The sequence below is a fragment of the Rutilus rutilus genome, assembly GCF_951802725.1.
Source record: "Rutilus rutilus genome assembly, chromosome: 3".
Taxonomy (NCBI): Eukaryota; Metazoa; Chordata; class Actinopteri; order Cypriniformes; family Leuciscidae; genus Rutilus; species Rutilus rutilus.
This window is the reverse complement of record NC_140211.1, coordinates 25,433,592-25,459,696: the sequence shown is the minus strand read 5'-3', so window position 1 is coordinate 25,459,696 and position 26,105 is coordinate 25,433,592. Positions and strand designations below refer to the sequence as shown.

Genomic DNA, 26,105 nt, shown 5'->3' with positions numbered 1-26,105 from the left:
GCTGTTGCAGGGAAACTAGATATTGATCTGGATATTTAGTCATTTCTTTCTGCTGGGACATCAATATTACGCTAACATGTATGCGAGCTGTGCTTGACCCTGGCCCCTGTCTCTATCCGTTCTCCCATTGGAGCTCAGTGATATACTATTCTGAAAAGCAAATCAATGAGTGAATATGAAGTTTGAGGAGTAATATAAGGCGACCCTGAGGCCTATAGCAGCCGCATTGATCCAATGTGTGGATTAAGGTTGATTTGTTTGTTGTGAAGCTTTTCACCTTTATATCATCAAGAGGTCCAGTGTCTACACACACACACACACACACACACACACACACACACACACACACACACATACACACACACACACACACACACACACACACACACATCCCCTAAATGCTTATTTATGTTTATTTTCTTCATTTCCATTACATCTTATTTGCATTTACTAAGAATATTGATCATATAGGCTGATGTTCATGCTTTGTTTATCAGATATTCATGTGGGTTTGTATTATAGGCCCATATTATGCACATTATAAATGTCCCGTTAGATGTCTGACCCTCTTTATGGTTCTGTTTAATAATGTCATTTTTATAAAGACATTAATTTGTAAAGTTGGGGTTCAGGTTTGTTTCTTCTTAAAAGGGCTGATCAGCTTTTATGTTCTTTTTATAGTCTGTCTAAGATTATAATTGGTCCTATGAGTCTTAAGGTTGGATTTGTCATTTGATTTTACCTTCATTCTAGCATTTAGTTTTTGTGTTTAAATCGAATTGTGTTGAAATGTCACTTGTAAGGGGGTATTTATTCTTGGTTATGCACAAAAAGGCAAACTGTCTATGCCATTCAATATGTATTTGAGACCGAAAGCAATCCGAGAAGCCACCTATTTTTAGCTTTGTGAGCCGTGTCAAATGCAGCTACATATTAGACTGTTATACTGTATTTGCATGTAGTGCAGAAGAGTAGATTGGATTTATATTTGTTTTTCACATTTATGTGACCAGCTGTATACCCAATTCGATTACAATAAGGCTCTGTTTAAGATGCATTTATCAATCTGAAAACAAGTGGATGACGCTAAATACAGGTGTAAACAAGGTCTAAAACTTGTCCACTTTCGACCACTGCCAGAGGTAGTCGAAAACGCTTTCGACCGGTTTGCTTTCGTAGTGTAAAGGCTCATGTGGTCGAATGTGTTCCAACAGCCACAAAAGACCGCCTGCTCTCCGCATACTGAACTAACGAGTAAACACTATGGGAAGCGCGCTAGCCAGACGGGATTTAAACTTTGGCGGCTGAAGGCCGAAGTTTGGTTTGAAGACAAAAACGTACCAAGCACAATGTTCTCTTACCATTCTTGATTTCTAACACACACTCACAGCGTTTGGCGTGGTCTTGTGGCTATACACTCCCGTTCATATGTAAATTGCTTGAGCTTATTTTGTCCATTATATAGAAAAATGAAAAAAACATTTACCTGCCCATTGACCCTCCTCTCAAAGAAATCAGGAAGTGGGTGATTTGAAAGTGGACAAAATTAAACAGGAATGTGTCTCCCTCGTCTACTTGTAAACAGGGCCTAGGTGCATGAAGTAAGGCCCAAACATGCCTCATTTAGTTATGTATGGCTCAAGGGGGAGGTCTGGCACATTCATAGGGGTTGATTTGGCAGCTATTGGCTGATCAGTGGTGATGTATAGTCAATAATCAATGTGATCAATTACAACAGGGTCACCTCAGAAAAGCTTTGAATAAACATAAGATTGACCTTGTAACCTAGACTTCAACAGTTTAGTCGTAAGGGGCTTCCATTCAAATTAGTTTAAAAAAGCCTTGTGATCAATCTTCTAATTCTATTCATAGTATTTTTTTTTCTTCATATATAAATAAATGATTAAGGAAATATTTTTTTTTAACATTGCATAATGCAATAACATGGAATGTCAAAAAATAAGAAAAATCACTCTATAATTTTTCCATCTGGCTGCTCCACTGAACAGCAGGCCCCTTCTTCGCTGTTTATTTGTGAATTTATTTTCTTGTGTAATAGCTCACCTTTTCTTGTAAAGGGAAACTAGCTAATGGCAGCCCTTTGCCCAACATCTGCTTCCTATTGCCAGTCCAAAGTCCCTCTTTCACTGGAACTACAGGAGGCCACTTTCACTAGAGCCTGTAAACACTAACTCTTAATTTGTACATCATAAGTTATGTTCTAAAAATGAGGGGAGTGAAAGTGGGCCTGAGCACCTGGTGTGTGTGTGTGTGTGTGTGTGTGTGTGTGTGTGTGTGTGTGTGTGTGTGTGTGTGTGTGTGTGTGTGGATGCCCAATGGGTGACGAGGCACTGCCCCATAGTTGTGCCAGTTGGAAGGCTGTGCTTTATGTCTGCATGCGCCAGACAGGAAAATGTCTCCTGCCCTGCCAACCTAGCTTACTGCTGGGTGCGCACAGGCAGTGGATTTAGAGGTAGAACCAGGAAGGCTTCTCAGATGAATTAGCTGGATTTTTACAGCTGTTGCTTATAATGTAAAAAAAAACGTTTAATTGAGATGGGTCGATTGATCAATATTTTGAATGCTCATTTTGTATCAAGGGAATTGATCCTCACATTAAAGATATTGTTCCGAAGTGTTTTTTTTTTTTTTTTTAACCCAGTGATCGTATTATTTGTTTAGTGTAAAATTAATGCATCTTTGTTCAACCAAAAATGAATATTCTGCCATTTACTCTCCCTCATGTCATTCCAAACCTGTATGTCTTTCTTCTGTGAAACATAAAATAAGATATTTAAAAAAAGAAAAGACTGTGTAAACGATATAAGTCAATGGTCATCAAAATTGTTTGGTTGCAAATCATTAGTAAATCTTAACTCTTGATGGGTTACTGCATGCATAATTGAGTTGACCAATGAAATCAGCTAGGACAGGGTTTGTGTTTAATCAGTTTGGAAAATAAATCTTTCAGATTTTTAGGCTTAGGATTGAAAATGAGGCTTTGGTGGTTGTTTGAAATCAAGTGTGTGTGTGTGTGTGTGTGTGTAATTGGGATGATTGAGATAACCATTGCAACATTTTGACTTCTCACAGTTGTAAACCTAAAAACATGGATACCAATTGTTAAACCGGTTTGGAGCTGTTTTTCCATTTGTCAATCAATTTTTCAAATCGTTTGCTTGTCCTATATAGAGGGAGCTGTTTTTTTTTACCAGTTAAATGTTTTTGAAGGATTTATTCATCTCTTACACCTCACTTTCTGATTTTTTTCAGGAGTAAGTTCAGTTAGAATGCGGTTGTCATTCCTGTAATGGACTGAACTCTTTGTGAAGAGAACAGCAGTAAGCATTCAGAAATAGGAGTGACGTCCATATTTAGCTGCAGTATGTACAAGGCCATTGTTTTCTTCACTTCGTCACAACTTTTGTTGGCATTTTGAAAGAGTGGCATCACCATATCAACAGGTTAAATGACACCTTGTCAAATGTCTAGTTTGTGATGCTCTTTTTTTTCAAGGTGAGGTGCAGGAGGAGTGAAAGTGAGAGCGAGAGTCAGCGCTTGAATGACCACTGATGCATGACACTGGCCTCTCATTACTGTCTCTTCTGCCTTTACCAGTACACACACACACACACACACACACACACACACACACACACACACACAGTTTTGGTTGTGAGTGGTGGCCTATTGAACGCTCATTGGTATGCTTGTGGTAATTTTACTGTCAAAACTCCCTCTCTCTCTGTTTCTGGCTGTCTTTCTTGCTCTCTCAGTCTCTGTGCCCCTGGTCATCCAGCTGTAAGTTCACCCTGAACTTCTGTCAAGCACATGATCAGGGCTGCATAAAGAAAGCTGCTCTGTTTTGCTGTCTATCATATGCTCTGTCTCTCTCTCTGTCTCTCTCTCTCTGTCTCTCTGTCTGTGTGTGTTTGTGATAGGGCCAGACCTCTAGTCTCTCCTGTTGTTTATTTAGATGAGATCAGCCAAGGTTGGTGGTTCAAGTTCAGCTGTTATGGTGATGAGCAGACGTCAGTGTCCGGTTCTCCTAGCGAGACTGGCTGAATGGAAGATGTCTGTCCCATCATGCTTTGTTTTAGGGGGATGTTTATGCACTTGGTGTGTGTGTGTTTTTTTGTTTTGTTTTTTTGCTGCTGCTGCATTTGGTAATCTCCAAAAGCCAAACTTTCTTAAAAGTTTTAAACATAGGCTATGTAAAAATATAATCCATGGTGTAAATGCATTAACACATCAAGTCAGAGTGTACTTTAACCCTTTAGAGGCTGATGAAAAGAAACCAGTATCTGCAAAGGAATCCCAACTTCATCACACTGTCGGAATATTTTACTTTATTATATTTTATGATTTACAATTTTTTTTTTTTTTATTGTCAATAAATTACTTATGATCCAAAATAAAATATGAGTCTGTGTGACTGTGGGCTATACTATTTTGCTCCAACCCTATCAAACACACCTGAACCAGCTAATAAAGGTATTCAGGATAACGATAACTAGAAACGCTGGTTGGAGTTAAACTGTGCAGAGCTGTGGCCCTCCAGGAATTGAGTTTGAGACCACTGATTTAAGTAAATTTATTCTTTCAATACAATTATTTATGGGTCAAAACCCATCAGAGAACTACTAGTTTAGATATTTTAGACATTAAATATGCACTACCACACACATACATATTTTGTTGTTGTTGTTGTTGTTGTGTATGATATAAATATATTTTGAGGAATGTTCTTAACAGTAATGCGTGTTATGTTTACATTAGTCCAAATATTGTTATGTTTATGGAAAATTGGTTTGGTTATTTTTCAGTTATACACATAATGTTTTATTTATTTATTATTATTATTATCAAAGAACCCACACACAACCCGTCACAGAAAACGTTATGCATTTTTACATTTTCAAAAAACATCATTTAGTATAATTAATAAGCTGTTTTCCTCATGGGGATAAGAAATGCCCCCACAAGGACAAGAATTTCGGATATTGCCATCTTTGTGGGTACATTTTGTCGCCATAATGTGGAGTATACCTGGACCACACACACACACGTACTCTGCAGGCCATTGTCACATACTTAAAGCTGACGTATACAGTAATGTTTGCTTATAAACAGCTAGATCAGTATGACATACTGTATGTGATTATGAACATAATCTTTCTCTGATACTTTCTTACGGTGTATGTGTGTGTTTGAGCAGTGTATATACGGGGTCGGAACACATTTTTGCTTAATCGCATTGTCACACATAGATTGTCTGACATTTTCTCCATTCGTGGTGTGTGTGTTTTTGTGTGGTTGACACTCTTGACAGGCCTCCTCGCCATTGACTGATGGCACGTATGGATTGGACTAATCCAGGAACCTGGTTCCCTTCTCTCTCTCTCTCACACACACACACACACACACACACACACACACACACACACACACACACACACACACACACACACACACACACACACACACACACACACACACACACACACACACACACACACACGCGCCACACACTGTCTTCTGTTCCTCACACTCAGACAGCTTCGGTTGGATATCTCTGTTTGTAATGGCGTCCCCTGCTCAATGATGACAATGGGGATTAAATGGCAAGTTTTTTTTAAACATATTTCTTCTCTTTTCCTGGTTCTGAAGAAAGAGAGCTTCCTTATCAGCTCTTCCAGGATCCGCATCATCCCTCTCTCCTCTCCTCCGCTGCCAATTACACAGAGGATCATTTACTTCAAGGGTATAAATGTTCCAACACAAGTATTAGCGAGCAGAGCTGAGTCGCTGACAGATGTACCAACTTTAATTCTCTACTTGTTTTTTTTTTAACTTTAATTAATTTATGTATCCTTTCTTCCCTCCCGCTCAGTCGTGATAATCTGGGTTGCCATGGCGATGGGGAGGAAGTGTCGCTGCTGTCACTTCAGTGTGTGTTTTTCAGTTAGCTAATGTATTCAGGAAGACAGTAAAAGAGAGGTAAACACTAGAGAATTGAGTCTGTGTGTATGTTTAGATGTGGGTCTCTGATGGGACAGTGAGTGGTCTGCTGTCTGATGTGTTTCCATCACTGAACTTATTACTTGCACATAGTCTTATTCTTTCTTTATTATAGTCGTTGTATTATTTATAAATCTATCTAAGTCCTCATCTCTTTTTAGATCACCGGTATCAATCTATCTGGTATCTATCAGGTCTCCTTAGGTAAATGGGAAAACCTACTTAAAGATGTTGTTCCACATTATTAAGAAAGTCACAGTTTGCATGCAATATGGGGAGGAAGAAAGATCTTTCTAAAGATGAAAAGCATGAAATGCTGCAACGTCTTGCAAAAGCCATGAAAACAACTATTTTCCGAAAACTGAATGGAGGTCTGAGGTCATTTTGCTGATTTGTGTTCAGTGTCAGTAAAACTTCCTAAATTTAATTACAATTAGTTTGTAATTGTGGTTTGTGAGCAAGAAGAAGACTAACATTGCTGTGTCCATGCGCTATAGTCTTTTGCACCTATAGTGAGTGTGTTGAAATGAGAGTAAGTTTATCTGCTAATGGGCTAACTTGCATTGTTTCTCGCACATTATCATTTAGCTTTGTTTTTTCCCCTTCTCTGTCGGGATTTGTGACAACTTTTCTTGTGTTAATCAAACAGTGCAGAGACACCTGATTAGCCTGCTGTGTGTGTGTGTGTGTGTGTGTGTGTGTGTGTGTGTGTTGGTTTCCCTTGTGCTAATTAAACGTGCACCTGGCCTGTCAGCTCAGGGAGGAAAATACTTATGTCAAGCCATACCTGCTTTTGTGACAGTGTCCTCCTGACATCACTTCAATGGACTCTTTTCACAGACTGTGATGATGTGTTCCCACAGTTATTAAGATTTGTAAATCTAGCATTTTTTTGTTTATTTTTATATTAATGTACATTTATAAAACTATTCTCAGTGTTATATTATCCAGGCACTAATGTACAAAAAGACGTATTCATATTGCTGTGAGGTTCAGTACACTTTAATTTAACAACAATAACTGGCTGGAAACAAATAGCCAGGAAGCTTTTGTATTTTGTAAAATTACTGTAAAACTAACAACATTAGTTTTATGCATACTGTAAAATAAAGTACATCATTTTCTGTTATTTAATTTGTATTTTTTATTTTACACAAGTTTTTCCTTCACATCAACAGCTTTATTCATGTTTCATCTTTTACATTTCATAGCTGAACTTCAATCAAATATACAGATTTACTAGCATATTAACCATAATTTCATCAATGAACAAAATATAATTTATAGCCATACCAGTAAAATCACAGTAACATACTGTGTCAGTGGAAAATAAATGTTGGAAATATTATATAAATCTAACAATAAAAGAGTTAAAATACTTAATTATTAGTAGTATACAACAACAACAAGTTAATTAATATTGTCTTAAAACGTTTAAAACCACACGCTGTAAAAAAAAAAGGTATTTTTCGCGACGACTCTTTCCGACTGTCTCAGGATGGACCGGCCGGTCTGCCAGCGTCGCTGCAGGAGGAAAATACAAGTTAGCACAGCTTTACTGGGAAATTGAGCAAATAACATTTGAATAATATATGTACAAGACGATTGTACATGTGTTTTAAGGTATACCTTCCAATTTAACATACTCCTAGGCCTTTCACGACGATGCGGGAGGAAAAGGCCAGTTAGCACAGCTTTAACTCGGAAATGTAACGCTTGCTCAAATATTATTATGGAAACGTATTAACTAAAATGTAGCTTTATATCTAGCAAATAACATCAGAATTAAACATTTTAAATGATTAAAAGATCTAGAAATAAAAGTTAACCTACCATACTCTTGTGGGCTTCAATCTTCATGATGAAACTAACTGTCAGTCACAGACCCGTTGTGTGAGGAGGTGTGTGGTTGTTTTTCGTGGTCATTTAGTACTGTATTTAGATTTACAGTAGGCTAATATTTTCCCTGAATGCATTGAATCTACAGTAATATTATACAGCCATACAGTAGCCTACTATACACAGCTAATACAGTAAGAAACTGTTAAGAATAAAGTAATAATACTGCGAAAACAACAGAATCTCATGGTTTAGTAAGGATGCATATTAAAATTCTTGCAGATAAACTGCTAAATGCAAATCAGAACTATGCACATTATTGTTGTTGCACATGCATCAATGTCTGTAAATTACTTTTCATTGCTAAAATTTTTATTTATACATCATAAACATGTTGCAATTAAAAATCACAATTCATTAGATGTTTGCAGTTGTTGTAAATTATTTTAATGTTTTTGCTGTCATACATTTTTGTTTTATTAACCAGATGGACAATTAAACATTTACCTGAACATTAGTTACACGTAAATTCACATTTAAATTTTACTGTCAGATGGACAAATAAACATTTACCTGAACTTTAGCAACACATTTATAAAAAAATCACATTTAAATTTTACTGTGAGATACACAATTAAGAATCAAATCACTGAGTAGCCTATGTGAAATGAGTGCGGGTTCTCTAGTAATGTGCATATGTTAGCGATGGCTCCAACATGACAAGAACAGCAATCTACAGTGAGACATTTAAGATTATTTGCAAGTCATTACTTTTACAAATAACTGGAATGGAATTTAAACAAAAAAATATTGATACAAATCTTTTTCTAGTAATCTATTAGTTTGCATTTACATTGCACGTATCTATTTTGACATGCATTTATTTTTTTCCCTTGCTGATCGCGGTAGAGCCTCAGTTAAAGCTGCTCGTAAACCGATCATCTCTTACTTCTAGTTAATTTATAGCATCAAATAAACATGAATGAACATAAGGATTGTTGTTTTAATCGCGGAAAGACGTCAGTACACTGTTAAAAAAAAAAAAAATTCAAATCCTCCAATGTTAAAGGGGTAGTTCACCCAAAAATGAAAATTCTGTCAGTAATCACTCACCCTCATGTTGTTCCAACCCCGTAAGACTTTCGTTCATCTTCGGAACACAAATTAAGATATTTTTGGAGAATACTTTTTGCGCGCAAAAAAACAGCAAAATTAACGTCTTTATTCAACTATTTATCTTCGTCTGTGTGGGCCTGAATGAATTTACAACAGTGCAGCGCGTCTGGACTGCACATCACCACGTAGGCTCACTATTGGCCGACGCTGGTCATGTGTGTGATGCGTGTGACGTACAACACAGAAGGGCTGCGCTGTTACACTACGTGAATTCATTCAGGCCCACACAGACAAAAATGAATAGTTGAATAAAGTCGTTATTTTTGTTGTTTTTTTTTGCGCACAAAAAGTATTCTCGTCGCTTGATAAACTGAGACAGACTAAATCCAGAAGAACTGCGGGAACGTCTCCAAGATGCTTGAAGAAACCTTCCTGCAAAGCTACAGTACTGTGAAAAGTACTGGCACTTGTGTTAAAATGCTTTCAAAAATAAAATCACAAATTGAATTTATTTATGATTTAACTTCTGTTAACTAATTCAAATCAATATGGTGTAACGACCCTTTGCGTTTAAAACGGCTTTTGTCCAGGTACACTTGCGCATAGATATTAACATGCCTAAGACTTTTGCACAGTACTGTATGTATGTATGTATATATGTATTAGACACACACACAAAAACAATGTGTGTGTTTGAGTGGCACATCCTTTGCTCTCCACCGGTCTTATAATTCACTCCCACCTCTCTCCACCCAGATGACTCCTCCGCCTGAGCTGGTTTGACCACTGGTCATGTGGTGTTACGCAGGTCAGTAGGAGTAATTATTTCTAGCTGCTGAATACACACTGAAGATGAATAGTTTTTGAAGAGAGTGTAATGTGTGGCTGACCCATGCTGACACATGGTTCATCCCGACTCTACAGCCATGATTTATCCCCTCGGTCTGTGTGTGTTAACCAGAGGAGGGTGACAGCGCTCTTAGCTTCACTTCCATCTTCATCATGGAGAACAGGAGACAGTTGGAGAGAGAGGCTAATCATTTCCTCATCTCTCTGCTGCCTCATATATGGGACTTATGTCTGATCTCTGACTCACAAAGCAAAGGAGATGCCGAGACACTTGTAGCCCTCGGACAGTGTGCCTTTTTCTTTTTTTTAGATAAAACATGACGAGTTCATCTAAGGCCGTAGTTTTACCATTTGATTTAAGGGATCCAGTCACAAGTGGACAGTACTAAATTCAGGCGTAAAAAGGCTATGGTCAAACTGCAAGTCTTAGCGCTCGATTCTGATTTATTGCTCAGATCTTATTTCGTTGTGTCTTTTTTCTTTCTTTTTTTTTTTTTTATGTGGCCACTGGCCAGTATCGAATTCGAGTGTGAACTGGTCACAGTACTAAACTGACCTGAGCTGAACTGATAAAGAGGATGCAGACGAGGATGCAAAGTTTCTATCAAATAGCCTAGTTTTATTTGTAAAAAGAAAAAAGTAGGGCGACACTTGGTATTTTTTTCATCAGTTGTTGAGTGGATAGAGGCATATCTGAATGCGAGCATGCAGTCGATTGTAAGGAAGGGCTGATTTTTAAGTGGACTAAATGATTGGAGGTTTGTACTGTTCATACTGTAAAAAAAAAAAGAAAAAAAAAAAAAAAAAAAGATCTGAGTTGCATATGAGCGACTATATATATATATATATTACTAGCTATGTAGTAGATTTGACCACAAGTGACTACAGGACACTAGCCTGGTAATACCAAACTCTTCTACTTCACTTTGCTTCGTAGACAGAGTCTGGAAGGGCGTAATTGAAAAGTGTTTTCTTTCTCGCGGGGGGCGTTTGTCTGAAGTTTAAAATCATTGGTTAGGTAAGGTAAGCCAATCACATAACGTTTGGTTATGGCGTGTGTTATGCGCATGCTCAGCCGCATCTAACTTCCACTGTAAACACATGTATGATGCGAAAACAAAACCATCGAGCGAAATACCGGAGTGAACATGGCTGTGAACGACTTTTGTAGATTATGTGAAGTAAATCTACGCATCCACGGTACAATCAGCGTCTACGTCACGGCTCTCAGCCCGCCCTCTGTTCGTTGATTGGCCCGGCTGCTTTGAGGCCGGAGGAAAACTGAGAGATAGGGCGCTATCTCAGACTGAGTACAAAAGCGAACTGAAATTGAGCGAAAGTACGAAGTCTGATGTAGTCAGGCTAACAGGACACACACGTTTACAATTTGTCACTTATTTCATGATTAGCAGCATCGCTTCACAGTGCTCTACACTTACTTTTTGAACAAGGAGCACTGGTGCGCCTAAATAAAAAAATTTAGGAGCACAGACAAATATTTGGGGGCACAGTAATTTTTGTTGTATAAGTTTATCATTATAGTTTTATTATTAGAATTATTCAACAATTAAATTTACAATGCTCATTGTAAGGTTAAGAACATCAGACCAAAACTTTCAAACAAAAGATTTTCATTTAGCCTAATTCTATTTTATCGTCATGTAGATTTCATTTATCATTGTATGTAGGCCCTATGTATGTTTCACATCATGTCTGAGTCACTTGGCCAAGCTTTGTAGCCTGGTCGTCTTGACCTCTTTCCAGCAGACAGCCAATTTTCAGCACATTTTGTAGGATCAAACAGTTCCAGGGAGGGCCCCTCTGTGCTGATCCGAATTAGTAGGGCCCTATAAAATCCATTTTATTTTTTCCCAAATTCCGTTTTTTCCGTTTTAATTTTTGCAAATTCCGTTTTTTCCGTTTTAATTTTTGGGAATTCAGTTTTTTTTTTACCCTTTACTGCAATTTTAGTCGTAAAAAGAGTGTTTTTAATGTTAATGATTAAAATGTACACAAAATAGGAATGACCCTAAATTTTTTTGAGGTAACAAACAAAATTCTCATTTTAAGAGATGTTAAATGTGGTTTGGTTTGTTTACATTAGTGAATGTATTAGGCTAACTAACATGAACCACGAGCAATACATTTGTTACTGTATTTATTCATCTTTGTTAAAGGGTTACTTCAGGATTTAGCATTAAGCTTTGTATTAGTAGAAAACCTGTAGTATTTTCAAATTACCGTGCTTTCCACCCTCATATCCCCCTGAGACAAGAGATTTATTTATTTTTTGTCTGGAAAAAATCCTCCGATGACGCAAAAATCGTCATTTTGCGTCATCGGAGGATTTTCTGGTCAGAGGCTAAAGACTACAGCCAGTAGATGGCGTTGTTCCGCATGTTTTCACCCCGCCCATAGAGGGAGGGATCTCACTCACAGAATGTACACACAGTGTCAGCTGTCTTTCTTTGGAAGCTAAGCTAGTAGGCTCTTGTTCTGTGGAGAAAGCTGAATAGTAGGAGAAAGCTGAGTAAGTAGGGGTAAACAACAACATCCTCCTTTTCCCGGACTTGTCCGACGGGCGAGATCGTTCAAAATGTACGGGATTCAGCTTTTGCGTTCTGCGGTCGCCATTCATTGTTTACATGCACATGCACCTTTTGTTTCAATCTAACTGAATTCATTCCGATTGGTGAATCTGAATGTAGTGTTTACATGAACGCTAAACAAGTGATCGGTTGATGTGCGTTTTACCATTGCTAAGAAAATTCCCGCTCCTCCGTGAGAGATGCGAGACCCGGTGCGTCTCAGCAATGACGCCACCGGCCTCGCGCCGTTCTCCCGCGGCCGTCAGCCTCATCCTGCTCGCCACAGTAAACATGATGAATGGCGACTGTAGAACGCAAAAGCTGAATCCCGGACATTTTGGCCCATCTCTAAATCACTGGCAAACTCATCACGTAGGCTAGCCTTGTTGTTTTCAACTACGCACTCTTACCGGTAGGCGTGGCCTCCTAAGGCAGCGAAGCAAGTGCATTCTGGGAGTTGTTGTCTTTCATCCACATAAGACAAAAATGCATTTTCTGGCTTTTCTCGGTCTAGAAAGCTCCAAATTAAAAAATTTCTTCACATTTCTTCTACTTAAATGACCTATTTTAAATACACATTCATCTTCCCAGAGGTGAAGTATCCCTTTAATCTTAGTTAACCCTAACCCTGTATTTTTAATGTTACTTCACACAGTGCATTAAGCTAACTAATGTTAACAAATACAACTTTTCATTTAAATAATGTAGGCTACTAAATGGTGAAATTAACATTAATAAAGATTAATAAATGCTGTAGAAGTGCAGTTTATTAATAGTTAATGTTAACTGATCTAGTTAACTAGAGTTTAATAAATGGAACCTTATTGTAAAGTGTTACCGATTTTGTTATACACCGAACCGATTCAGTGTTGGACAGATCAGTTTTTTTAACCATTCATTAAAGTGAATCGGTTCAAAGGAGTCATTAGTTCGCGAATCGGACGTATCATTAGCAGACTTGTACGCGTTGTGTGATTTATCCCGGCAGTTTTAGGACATCGCACAAGATTTGTCAACACAGAAAACATTTCATCATTGGATAGGTTTGGTTTAGTTTATTGAAAGTGTTTTTTATGTCAGCTGAATGGGCGGTACGCTTTTCAGAGAAGAAGGAAAGGTAAAAAAGGTATTTTTTTTTTGCACAATTCACACACAGCGGTAGCCTAATTCAGGAAAAAAAAATATCCGAATACTCCACGTGAAACCTCGTTCTTCCGATCTTTTACCATTGTGTCAATTCTCAATTGATTTAGATTAATAAGCGCGAGGGAGTGAGAGAGCAAGACAGTTTGAAGACGCGCGCGCGACCGGGCCTCTCTCTCTGCTCGTTCTTTCAGTAATATGCGATTTTCCCCAGACCAGTAACGTGCGGTGAAATCTTGTCATGGGTAGGCTGTGACCTATCAATGTGGCATGTTCATATATTCATTCAGTTAATGTAGCAACCCAAGTTCATATCAGGCATCATCACATCGCTGCCTGCATACAGCAAAGTCATATGTGAGGCTAATGCACAATCAAATCTAATAATCAAATTAATGGACACATCGATAGATATATATTATACAACAAACAAATGTTTTGTGCGGGACACAGTAAGAGAGGGAGGCGGCGCGGTGTCAGCGAACCGACAAGCAGCCTAGTTTGTATTAATGCCATGGTTCAAAAAATAATGTAACGTTAAAGGTTAAATAATAATTCACTTAGACTTTATAAGAAGCAATTGCGACTTTATTTCACACAATTCTGACTTTATATCTTGCAATTCTGACTTTATAACATGCAATTGCGACTTTATTTCACGCAATTCTGACTTTATATCTCGCAATTCTGACTTTATAACACGCAATTGCGACTTTATTTCACGCAATTCTGACTTTATATCTCGCAATTCTGACTTTATAACACGCAATTGCGACTTTATTTCACGCAATTCTGAGAAATAATGACAGAATTGCGAGATGTAAACTCGCAATTGTGAGATAAAAAGTCGCAATTATTTTTTAAAATGTTTTATTCTGTGACGGAAACAAGCTTCCATACCTCCTGGCCTCTTCCTCCCATCCATCCTCCCTGACGCATAGCTACCGGGCCGGCCCAGCTATCGGTAGGCGCCGGCGGTGCCGCGGTAGTTACCTGAGAGAACGTTTTGGAAAAGACGGGCTATGGACCCAACCAACTCTATAGGAGAGGAGGGGAGAACTCCCTCACATGGTACAACCTATGCAGAGGCTGCGCGCTGCGGTGTCAGAATGCGGAACGTGTGTAGCCTAATGTAACTAACGTGACAAATGTGAAAAAACAAAAATCCTCGACCGGCCCAAAAGTGAAGCGGCCCACCGGGAATTCTCCCGATTACCCACCCCGGGCCTGTTGACAGCCAACGCTAGGCGCCGCTAGATCGGCAAGCGCGGATTGAGTGAGAGCGAGTGGATCACGTGACATGAAGCAAGCTCGGTCTCTGCCTCAATGTTGATAATTCAAGACAGCATGAGAACTGACTGCGCATGCGCAAACCTACGTAAACTACGTTCTATGGACCAAAGAGGCACTGCTAACCTCTGCCTCAATGGCCATGGCCTTGAATTTCCTGCATGAAACAATGGTTTTAGGAGCAAACAATGGCAAAATGAGTATATTATATGTGTATTCCTGAAAATTTTTGTTACAAAAATTAATATTTGGAATAAAATAAATGCAATTAATAATGTGGTGAATTAATAAAGTTCTTGGAATTAATAAATGTAATGTCAACATTTCCTTTGGTGAGGCACTGCCTACCCTGCCTACCCTGACCGCACGTCCCTGCCCCAGACATACGTTTTTCTCCCACACAAAAACAGAATTTTATTCCAAATATGTAAAATTCCGCGTTGACACTAGATTCCGCGTTGATTTGCCAATTCCGCGATTCCGTCCGCGATTGCGGAAATTATAGGGCCCTAAAATAGTTCGTGTGTGGGCACTGTAACGTTAGTTTTTTTTATGAGGCTACAGACTAGCTACTGAAGATTTAGGCCTAAATGACTGATCTCCCGGTAATATAGTGTCCTACTCTGCCCCTCCTCATGATGATGTATTTGCAGCTGTTTCTATAGAAAAATGCTGTGTCACTCGCACGAGTGCGCCCAAATATTTTTTCACGTTCGCACGCCGAAATATTTACTCGCATACGCGAGTGAAATGGGCGCACTGTAGAGCCCTGCTTCATTAGTTGTTGTTACTTATTTGAAAAAGTTTTTTGTAAATTCAAGTTTGGTGAAGTCAAATTTGACTAACAAAGGATCTAAATGTTACAGATAACAGATTTGGGCTGAATTCAAAGAGCTCAAACTTTAAATAGTGATATTGGCTGTATTGTGGGTAAGTGTAGATTTCCACATTTTGAATGTAGGCCTACTACCAGTATTATTATTTCTCATTTATGATTTGTTGCTTAAAGTCGAGATGTAAGGGAAGTAGCGTCAGATTGTTTCTTCCATATTGTGATGTACATCCGAGTGAATGTATTATATTTTTAAAAAAGTAGGACGGCACTTGATTCTTTCCATCAGTTGTTGAGAAAGGGCTGAGGTTTAAGTGGACTAAATGTCTGTCACCAGAGAGATGTATGTCGTTTCACTGGAAGATTGAGTTATTATGACATTTTGCTTAAAAAAATTACAAAGTCAATAAATAAATAAATAAATAAAGTATGCATGGATGAATCATCACAATAGGATCAATAACATGCATTTAGAAAATGGATAATTTTATTTCATGCTGACTTAAAATGTTGTTGATTTTTGAATGTATTAACAGCAATCTCTTGGCTGAACATATGAGATTGGATTACCTGAGACCTAAAATGGTTAAAAAATTAAACTAGGATAAACAAGCATATCGGTGTACTATAAGAGGCAGTGTTAAAGGGATAGTTTCTGTCATAATTTACTCACCCTCAAGTTGTTCCAAACCTGTATGAATTTCTTTCAAGATATTTTGAAGAATATTGGTAACTGGACGCCATAGACTTCCCTAATATTTTATTTTATTTTTTTCTACTATGGAAGTCAATGGGTGCCTTCAACAGTTTGATTACCAACATTCTTTAAAATATCTTTTTTTGAGTCCAACAGAAAAAAGAAACTCATTCAGGTTTGGAACAACTTGAGGAGTGAGTAAATGATGACAGAATATTCATTTTGGGGTGAAGTATCCCTTTAATGGAGACATGGGCGTCTGCAGCCGTTCCTGCTGTGAGACACTCACTATAGGGCCAGAGATTTGTCACTAGGTGGCAGCTGGACATCATGAATGTATCTGTTTTTACTTCCCCCTCTCTCAGCAGATGTTAAAGTTTCGTTTTTTTTGTAGGGTGATGCTGCTCTATGATGGCTTCTCTTGCATCTGTGATGCTGTAAAGAGCCCAGGAGCATGACCCGCCCCGCTCCGCCCTGTTAACCCTTCTGATTGGCTCTAATTCTTAGTGGCACAGTACATTGGGCACATGACAGTAACGGTGTTCCAGATCGCTGGTGAGCGAGCCGCCTCAAAACACACCCCACATGCTCTCTCCCACACACACAAACTGGATCGTGTTAGTGTCACTTCTGTTTCACTGGTCTCATATGAACTTAAGTGCTTAAGCAGACTGTTCAATATGCCACCAGCAATTACATTTTCAAATGGGTGGGTTTGCAAACATCATCTGTGTTAATCTGTCTGTCACTGCCCGAGTTTCTGCCGGAGGGAGGAAAGAGGATTAAGTTATTCAGTCCCTGGTAGAATATTCTCTTTGTTCACCCTGACTGAAGGAGAAGTAAATAAAGCAACAAGATTTCATCCTGACGAGTTAAAAAAGGCAGATTCCTCCTGCCATGTCTCTTGGATTTGGCTAATGCTGTTCAGACAAGTCGTCCTCCCAGAATCCGTTTAGAAATCATCAAAACGTGAGAGGAGTCCAGCGCTGGGAAAGAGCAGAGAGCGGCCTGGGCTATAGACTGTGGAATATTAACTTGCACGTTTAGGTATCGATTATACACATTTCCATTTCCTTCGATTCACAAACTCTTAATTTGGGTATATTTAAATGGCAATTTGCTTACACATGAAATTGATTCTGTCTCAGATTATGATGTTGATTATACAGGAAACCATGTGTAATGTTAGAAAGATTCTATTTAGTGGCCAAGCACCGAAGGTATGTGAGCACCTAATTGTAATCGTTAGTCTTCTTCTTCTTCCGCTCTTGAGTCTATGGCACCCCATAGAACCGCTTGTGGGAAATTTATGTCATTTGGCACACAGATAGAGGACAGTCTGAACATTAACCACATCAATTTTGTAGTCTCTAACTCAGTCCCTCTAGCGCCACCAACAGTCCAAAGTTTCACCTACGTTTATGATAATAACTTTTGAACAGTAAGGGCTAGAAACAAAATTATAGTCATGTGACACTGGAGTAATGATGCTGAAAATTCAGCTTTGCCATCACAGGATAGGAATAAATTACACTTTAAAATTAAACAGTGAAACAGTCTGAACATATACACAGCTCTGTTTGTGCTGTATAATAGGCTACCAAAGCGATACCCATGTCTTGATTCACAGTGCCAGGGAACAGCTGACAGCAGTGGTAAAATGATCTGATTTATTGTTTGAACTTCCAAGAACAGAGTAATCAGTGTGTCATGCTGGGATTTTCAGATGTGAGTCTACAGCACAGTCCCTCACACAGAAACACATTCTTTAGCTCAGGTTGACAGGAACGCTTTTAAAACATCATATACCAGTGTGCCAAAATGTTATTGAGTTGTTTATTGTAGGAAGATCCCAGCTCCTGTTCTTTTCAGCTTGAAACGCTCCGAGCGGGGCAAGCATGCTCCATCACTCAGCTGGGCCAAACGAGCGTGACGCTCCCGCTAGCAGAAATTTAACGCCTCACCCGCTTATTGATCCTTCCTGCAGAGGAAAGAGAGAGAGAGTGGGTGAGAAAGGGGCGGCAGGTCTAGGCCGGACACTGTCCTTGACTCCATGTCCGCTGGAGAGCCCTGGAGGACGCACCACTTCCACTGCCCTCCACATCAGCAGCCTCCTCCCTGGGGCTCACTGCACTTTACAGCAGGATATTGATTTTGTAGGAGGAATGCAAGAAGGGGGATAGCGAAAGAAAGTAAAAAAGACAAACTGGAAGCTTGAACAGGTGAAGGAAAGGAAGATATTTAGACATAGAAATGAGGTTTGATGGGTAACTGATGTGCTTGACTGCTCACCAGGATGAAGGACAGACTGAGTTAAACCACTCTTAAATATCTTAATCATCTTCAGCCGATACCAACAACCATAGTGCAGTAGTCATAGCATAGTGCTGATTAATTGCCTTATTCGCATGATACTAAAATAATACAAATTACCATGGTACTGTACCATTTAGTGAAGGCTGGATTTAAAAATGTCATGGTGTAAATGTAGCGTTTATTTTTTATTTATCTTTTTTTTTTTTAGCAGTGTAGTGTTTATGTATTTAAAAAATACTCTGAATCTACAATTTATTGTTGAAAAGCTAACTATAATGCAAATTAATTAGAAATAAATGGTTCAAATATTTACTCAATAGCCGATTCGTTTTTTGGTATCGTGAAATGTGAGAGTTCACTGTTATTGTTATATTGCAAGATCCATGTCTAAAAATACGTTATTGTATGACACTTTTTTTTCAGCTCTTTGTACTGTGTACACTACTATTTATTTGATTAAAAATATAGTAAAAATATTAATATTGTGAAATATCTTATTGTAATTTATTCCTGTGATGTCAAAGCTGAATTTTCAGCATTATTACTCCAGTCTTCAGTGTTACATGATCCTTCAGAAATCATTCTAATGTGCTGATTTGCTGCTGAACAAAAATTGCTCAATGTTGAAAACCATCGTGCGGATGAATTTTTTTGAAACTGATACATTTTTAATGATACTTTAATGAATAAAGTTCAAAAGAACAGCCTTTTTGAATTAGAAAACTTTTGTAACATAAGTGTCTTTTACGCGCAGTTTTGATCAATTTAATGTATCCTTGATGAATAAAAGTATCAATTTCTTTAATAAATTTTTTACCAGTAGTGTATAGAGTTTCACTTGAATCAGTACAAACTTTGTGAAACAGAAACGTGTGTAGTCTAATCTGCAGGTTAATGCTAAACTCTCCTTTCCATCAACATAATCCTAACATTGATGTTTGCTAACTAACACAGTGTAGTGTGCCATAGACTAACCCAGTGCCTGTGTGTTTTTCTGCTTGTGTGAGTGTAGCTCCATCAGTGCGTCTGACCTTTCACCTCTCTTCGCTCCTCTTTCTCCTGTCCTGGCAGCTTGTGACGTGATCGGTCACAGAAACATCTTTTTCTGCTTTTGGATGAGGACGGGTGTGAAATAGATGTCGACACACACACACACACACACACACACACACACACACACCCTGAAAAGCACTTAAGCTCAAGGGCTGTGTGTTGTGCGTCAGGCAGGCTGCGGAGCAACTCTCCTGTGTGCATTTTTAAATACTTTCAAGTGATTGATTCGAGAACCTGGGCTTCAGTCGCAGGCTTACACCTGCTAAAGACCTTACCAGAGAGAGTGAATGAGAGTAACTGGAAAAGACATGCGAAGTGTCGTGTGACATTAAAGCTTCTGATGTGTGAGAGTGTGCGAGTTGCTTGGGTGTGTGTTTTAAGAAGGTGTAATATGTGTACTGTGTTTAAAGCTAATAGATGATCCATGTCTTAGTTGACACATTAGGACAAGATAACTAAAATGTTACTGTAAAATTGCAAAGTTGGAATAACTAATCACTCTGTCTGTCATTAGATTTCTATATTTTTGGAGCCGTGGCGTGACTACTTTCTTTTTTTTTTTTTTTTTTTTTCGGTCTTCAGTCTCAACACTTTAGATTGAGATACTACGACTTTTGCCTCAGTAAACTCCTTGTTACTGCTTATTAGTAGTTAGTAAGGTAGTTGTTCAATTTAGGTATTGGGGATTTAGGAATGGAGAATAAGGCATTAATATGTGCTTTATATGTAATAAACAGCCAATATCCTAAAATTCATGCTAATAAGCAACTAGTTAATAGTGAGGATTGGACCCTGAACTATAGTGTTACCAACTCTTCTTTTAGAGACATCTTCAGCAACTTTGTCCCTCAAAAAAGAAAAAGATTCTTATTTATTATTAACTTAAAATAAATATACAATTATACTATATATTTAGTTATATATTAACCAAAAATGTCAGAAATTCTTCTTAAAGTAATTAGTGGTGCTATAACTAATGCTCATACTTAGGGTTAGAGATAAAAAAAAAAAAAAAAAACTATTACTATTAAACTGTACAGTTTGTACTCTGCCCGAGAATCATGTGAAAGCAATGCAAATACTTCTATCTGTGCAAATTTCATTTTTGTGCATTGTTACAAAATGTGTCTATTCATAGCAAGTAGGCTACATGTTGCATTCTCAGCAACTGCCATTAGGGGTGCTCTAGCAGGGATTATGGTAATTGTCTTTGTTTACTGTCAGTTTTCTCTTTGTGGTAACAAAGTAGTATTTGCTTACTCTCAGGTTTATTATTATTATTACCTCCATTGGCAAAGCCTTCGCGCCTGCATTTGCATACTTGCGTGATTATAACAGCCCAGAACACCCTAGAAAACACATAGTAATGCCCTGGCAACCACCAACAAACCTTTGTTCCGACAACTTTTTCACATTTAAGCACCACTCAGTTGTTCTTCAGGAAATGTAATGTCCTGTTTATAACTAAACTAATAACAACAGAAGAACTGCAGGGTGTCATTTTGTAGGCAAACCCAGAAGTTAGCATTACACTGGTTCCCTTGAAAAAACAAAAAAAACAGGATTTTTCTACAGGCTTTTGGATTATTGCAGAAAATAGGCTCTGTGATCAACAAAAGCTTTTGTTCATCCATATTGAACATTTGAAGCCTAAATACAATCGGCAGAAGTTAAAAGCTGTATGTAGGCTATTAATGAACTACAACACGCACAACTTCAACGACACCACTAAGCTTCTGACAACTCTTTCAATCGTTATTTAAAATCTACATGCTGAAAACTCTGAGTTAGAATAGTTTGCAACAGCGCAGGTATAAGCACAAAGAGGCTGTAATAGCGGACTGAGTGCTTTTTCCTGTTCTGTGTAATGATGTTAAATGTCTCTGACAACCTCAGTAGTCCTATTTAGCCATTTGCTAGCAACTGCCTTTTTCAAGACACATAGAAGGTATTCATAATTCTTGAGGGGGCCATCATGTACTGGTGTGGGGGCAGAACCACAGCCACAATAGCGCTGTATGACATGTAGGCTATTGCTTTTATTTAGTTTTTCCTTTTTTATTCCAAATATTCACAAACTTGTTAACTATATCTACACTGTAGATTGTCAATTGTGTAAGTGAATGTGTTTTGTCATTTAACCACCTTTACAGTGATCATGTTAGTTGACTCGGGATAGGTGCCAGCATGTTAGTGTGCTCCACAATTCTGAGAATTGGATCTGTTTGATTCTGTCATTTCATCTACTTCTCCCAAAAACACACACAAGTAAGGGGTCGGTGAACTGGGAGAAGAAAAGAGTAAACTTTATGGTTACCTATACCTAGGAAAAATTGATACCGGGGGACACAAATCAGATCTGAGGAGGGGAATACCCCCTTTAGCCCTTTTGTGGTGTCAGGCATGGAATTAAGTGTAAATATATCTTGAGCTTGTGGTGACAACAGACCTTATTTTGGGTGTTTAACCAAAAACCCATTGACTTTGGAACAATGGAACCGTTTCCAGACTTTTCATTCGGCCTCACTCTAGTTGGCCAAATCTAAATGGTCAATAATGTGGTGCCTGTTTCCATAGGACCGTCCTGTTTGAGCTGAGCTAACCGTGAGTTTACCACATGGATCATCTGGCTGTCAGCTAAACCTCCTCTGCGGTGTTCACATCTTTGTAACATGATGGAAACTCTTTCCTGTTACTTAGAGATCCTGACACTCTGACTACATTTCCACTTTCGTACGGCTGTGAGTCTGTTTGAGTCGGGTCCACGGGCGTGTGTCATGGCACCTATGTGGTGTGTTCTCGCAGGCAAGTTCGATGCAGTCACACACAAGCCTTCAGCATGAGGTAAACGGCTCTGTTTACTCAGGTGTGTCCGTTTTCTCATTCCCTTCCCTTTAAGGAGGACATCCCCTGCTTTTCCTCTTGCTTCTGTCCGCTTGTTCCTCCGTCACCCACAGAATACATTCCGCAACTCCCTGACAAATAGGAGACGTGGAGGAAGTGTGTTTGATGTGTGTGTCCGCCGCCATGTTTGGGTTTGATGTTGTACAGGTTAGCTGTCGGAGTGTTTGATTCAGCAGGAGAAGAGGAGCTCAGTAACTGGTGACACACAAGCTCCAACCGTGTACTCGCCAAACACGGCGCTCTATTATACACATGGATCTCAATACCTCCAGACACACATACATACAATGAAACTCTCAGATGTGTTGGCAAACACACTGTACTGTAAGGATTTTTTTTTTTGCTTTTCAGTCGCTCCGATTTGTACTTGCACTACCAATATTTTCACTAGCCGCACCATAAAAATATTTTTTAGTAGCACATTTCATGTTTATTACAAAAAATATTAATTTAAATTTTTTTTTCATCATCAATATATATATATATATATATATATATATATATATACACACATACATTCACCTAAAGGATTATTAGGAACACCATACTAATACTGTGTTTGACCCCCTTTCGCCTTCAGAACTGCCTTAATTCTACGTGGCATTGATTCAACAAGGTGCTGAAAGCATTCTTTAGAAATGTAACTTGGCCTATATTGATAGGATAGCATCTTGCAGTTGATGGAGATTTGTGGGATGCACATCCAGGGCACGAAGCTCCCGTTCCACCACATCCCAAAGATGCTCTATTGGGTTGAGATCTGGTGACTGTGGGGGCCATTTTAGTACAGTGAACTCATTGTCATGTTCAAGAAACCAATTTGAAATGATTCGAGCTTTGTGACATGGTGCATTATCCTGCTGGAAGTAGCCATCAGAGGATGGGTACATGGTGGTCATAAAGGGATGGACATGGTCAGAAACAATGCTCAGGTAGGCCGTGGCATTTAAACGATGCCCAATTGGCACTAAGGGGCCTAAAGTGTGCCAAGAAAACATCCCCCACACCATTACACCACCACCACCAGCCTGCACAGTGGTAACAAGGCATGATGGATCCATGTTCTCATTCTGTTTATGCCAAATTCTGACTCTACCATCTGAATGTCTCAACAGAAATCGAGACTCATCAGACCAGGCAACATTTTTCCAGTCTTCAACTGTCCAATTTTGGTGAGCTCGTGCAAATTGTAGCCTCTTTTTCCTATGTGTAGTGGACATGAGTGGTACCCGGTGGGGTCTTCTGCTGTTGTAGCCCATCCGCCTCAAGGTTGTGGGTGTTGTGGCTTCACAAATGCTTTGCTGCATACCTTGGTTGTAACGAGTGGTTATTTCAGTCAAAGTTGCTCTTCTATCAGCTTGAATCAGTCGGCCCATTCTCCTCTGACCTCTAGCATCAACAAGGCATTTTCGCCCACAGGACTGCCGCATACTGGATGTTTTTCCCTTTTCAAACCATTCTTTGTAAACCCTAGAAATGGTTGTGTGTGAAAATCCCAGTAACTGAGCAGATTTTGAAATACTCAGACCGGCCCGTCTGGCACCAACAACCATGCCACGCTCAAAATTGCTTAAATCACCTTTCTTTCCCATTCTGACATTCAGTTTGGAGTTCAGGAGATTGTCTTGACCAGGACCACACCCCTAAATGCATTGAAGCAACTGCCATGTGATTGGTTGATTAGATAATTGCATTAATGAGAAATTGAACAGGTGTTCCTAATAATCCTTTAGGTGAGTGTGTGTATGTATATATATATATATACATTTCAAGAATCTTCAGTGCTGGGAAAAGTTTGTACACCCCATGATAACTGTTGTGCTATTTTATTTTTATTTTATCATTTTTGTATATTATTTACTTGTAATAAAATATCTAAGATTCCTTTTCTGCTTGCTAGTTTCTCTGATTTGTACTTGATCTGCCAATATTTAAACTGGCAGCACCATAGCCTATATATTTTTAAGCAACATAGTTGTATTTATATATATTTTTTTCATTATTTTACATTGTTGAATGTTTTTTTTGTTTTTTTTTCTACTCTCATGTATATCTCATGCATTTAAAGGTAGCTGTTTCTCCTTGAGGTTTACTCAGCCAGTTCCACAAGAATACACCTTAAGTTTATTCAAAAGGACAATTTTTTTCTACTTAAACCCAACCTAAATTTTTCCTTTTAGTTCTATGTTTGACTGTCTACCTGTCTCTGATCTAAGAGGAGAGCTGGTCTGGTTAATTTGGTTTGAGTTATTGTTTGTGTGTGTGTGAATGTACGTTTTTTTCCCTTCATTTGTTTATGTGTGTGTATGTCATGTGTGTGAGAGAAAAGAGCATTCGCTTAGGCTCATCTGTGGAGTAGAATGGGTCTGTCTCTTTATTTCTTTGGAATTTGTGAGCAGCTTGATGTATTTGACATCTGCGTGACAGGCCACTGCTCCTCAAGACAAACCCAGAAACTTTGCTGCCCAGACCAGCTGTGTCTGTGTGTGTGTGTGTGTGTGTGTATGTGTGTGGCATTGTGTTTGCACATCAGAGCAGCCAAGCATTGCCACTTGTGGAAAAAATACACACAAACACACACATCCACTGGCCCTTTCTTTTTAATACCCATCGCTTCTGTCATGAGATACATTTTGACACCAACAATGAGTATGTGTCAAGTTGTCAGTTTATCTCTCTTCTTCTCTTCCTTTTATGCATCCACTTTGTCTCATTCTCACCCTTTTCCTTCACCTTATTCTTCCCTACTCTCTATCTCTCTCAGGCCTTTAAGTCAAGACTGTCCATGAATAGTGCATGTTATTTTGTTTTGTAGATTTCTATTTGACAGTCTGTCTGTCTTTTGTCTTTTTATTGTTTTTGTTTAGCAGAAATAACCGTAAGAATCGTGTCTAGACTGGGATGCATCAAACCCTCCAGAGAGTCTTTTTCTCAAGAGTCTCCTTGTTCCGTTATTGCAAAACCTTGCAGTAACTTTAACGGTTATACAGTCCTATTTCCACTCATGAACACATCCGCACACTCTCGCACGTGCACCCATGTCCTTTCTCAAATCAGGACGTAACCTTTTTAATGCTGTTACTTTAATGTTATTAACAGGACATTTTATTTTACTCTAAAAGTCAAGACCCATTTAGGGCGAAGTCTTGCCGTTCTGCGCACTCACAAAAAACCCTTCCCATGTGAAAACACTGCCATTATTAACATGGCTGAAATGTGAAACTCAGTCTTCGTAAATGTCAGGGAATATAGGGCATATATATGGCCCTCTTTCTCCGTTAACGTCTCGGCTGCGTGTCTACGTTCTTAAGGGAACAGCGTGACCATTCTGCCGAGCTGCTTGACGGGGGTCTCTGGCACGGAGGCCGGAGCGGGGTCACTGATGTAACACCCCCCACCGTCCCACCTGAACGGGGTGAGAGAAAGCCGTTTCTCTTGCACCTGCAGTGAAGAAATA

General features: G+C 38.8%; 1 protein-coding gene across 2 annotated transcripts in view; it reads left to right on the top strand.

Moving 5' to 3' along the window:
• fto (FTO alpha-ketoglutarate dependent dioxygenase) overlaps window positions 1-26,105 on the top strand; it is a gene marked incomplete at both ends in the record, with an annotated part of 141,085 nt that overhangs the window by 4,842 nt on the left and 110,138 nt on the right. The window lies entirely within an intron of this gene.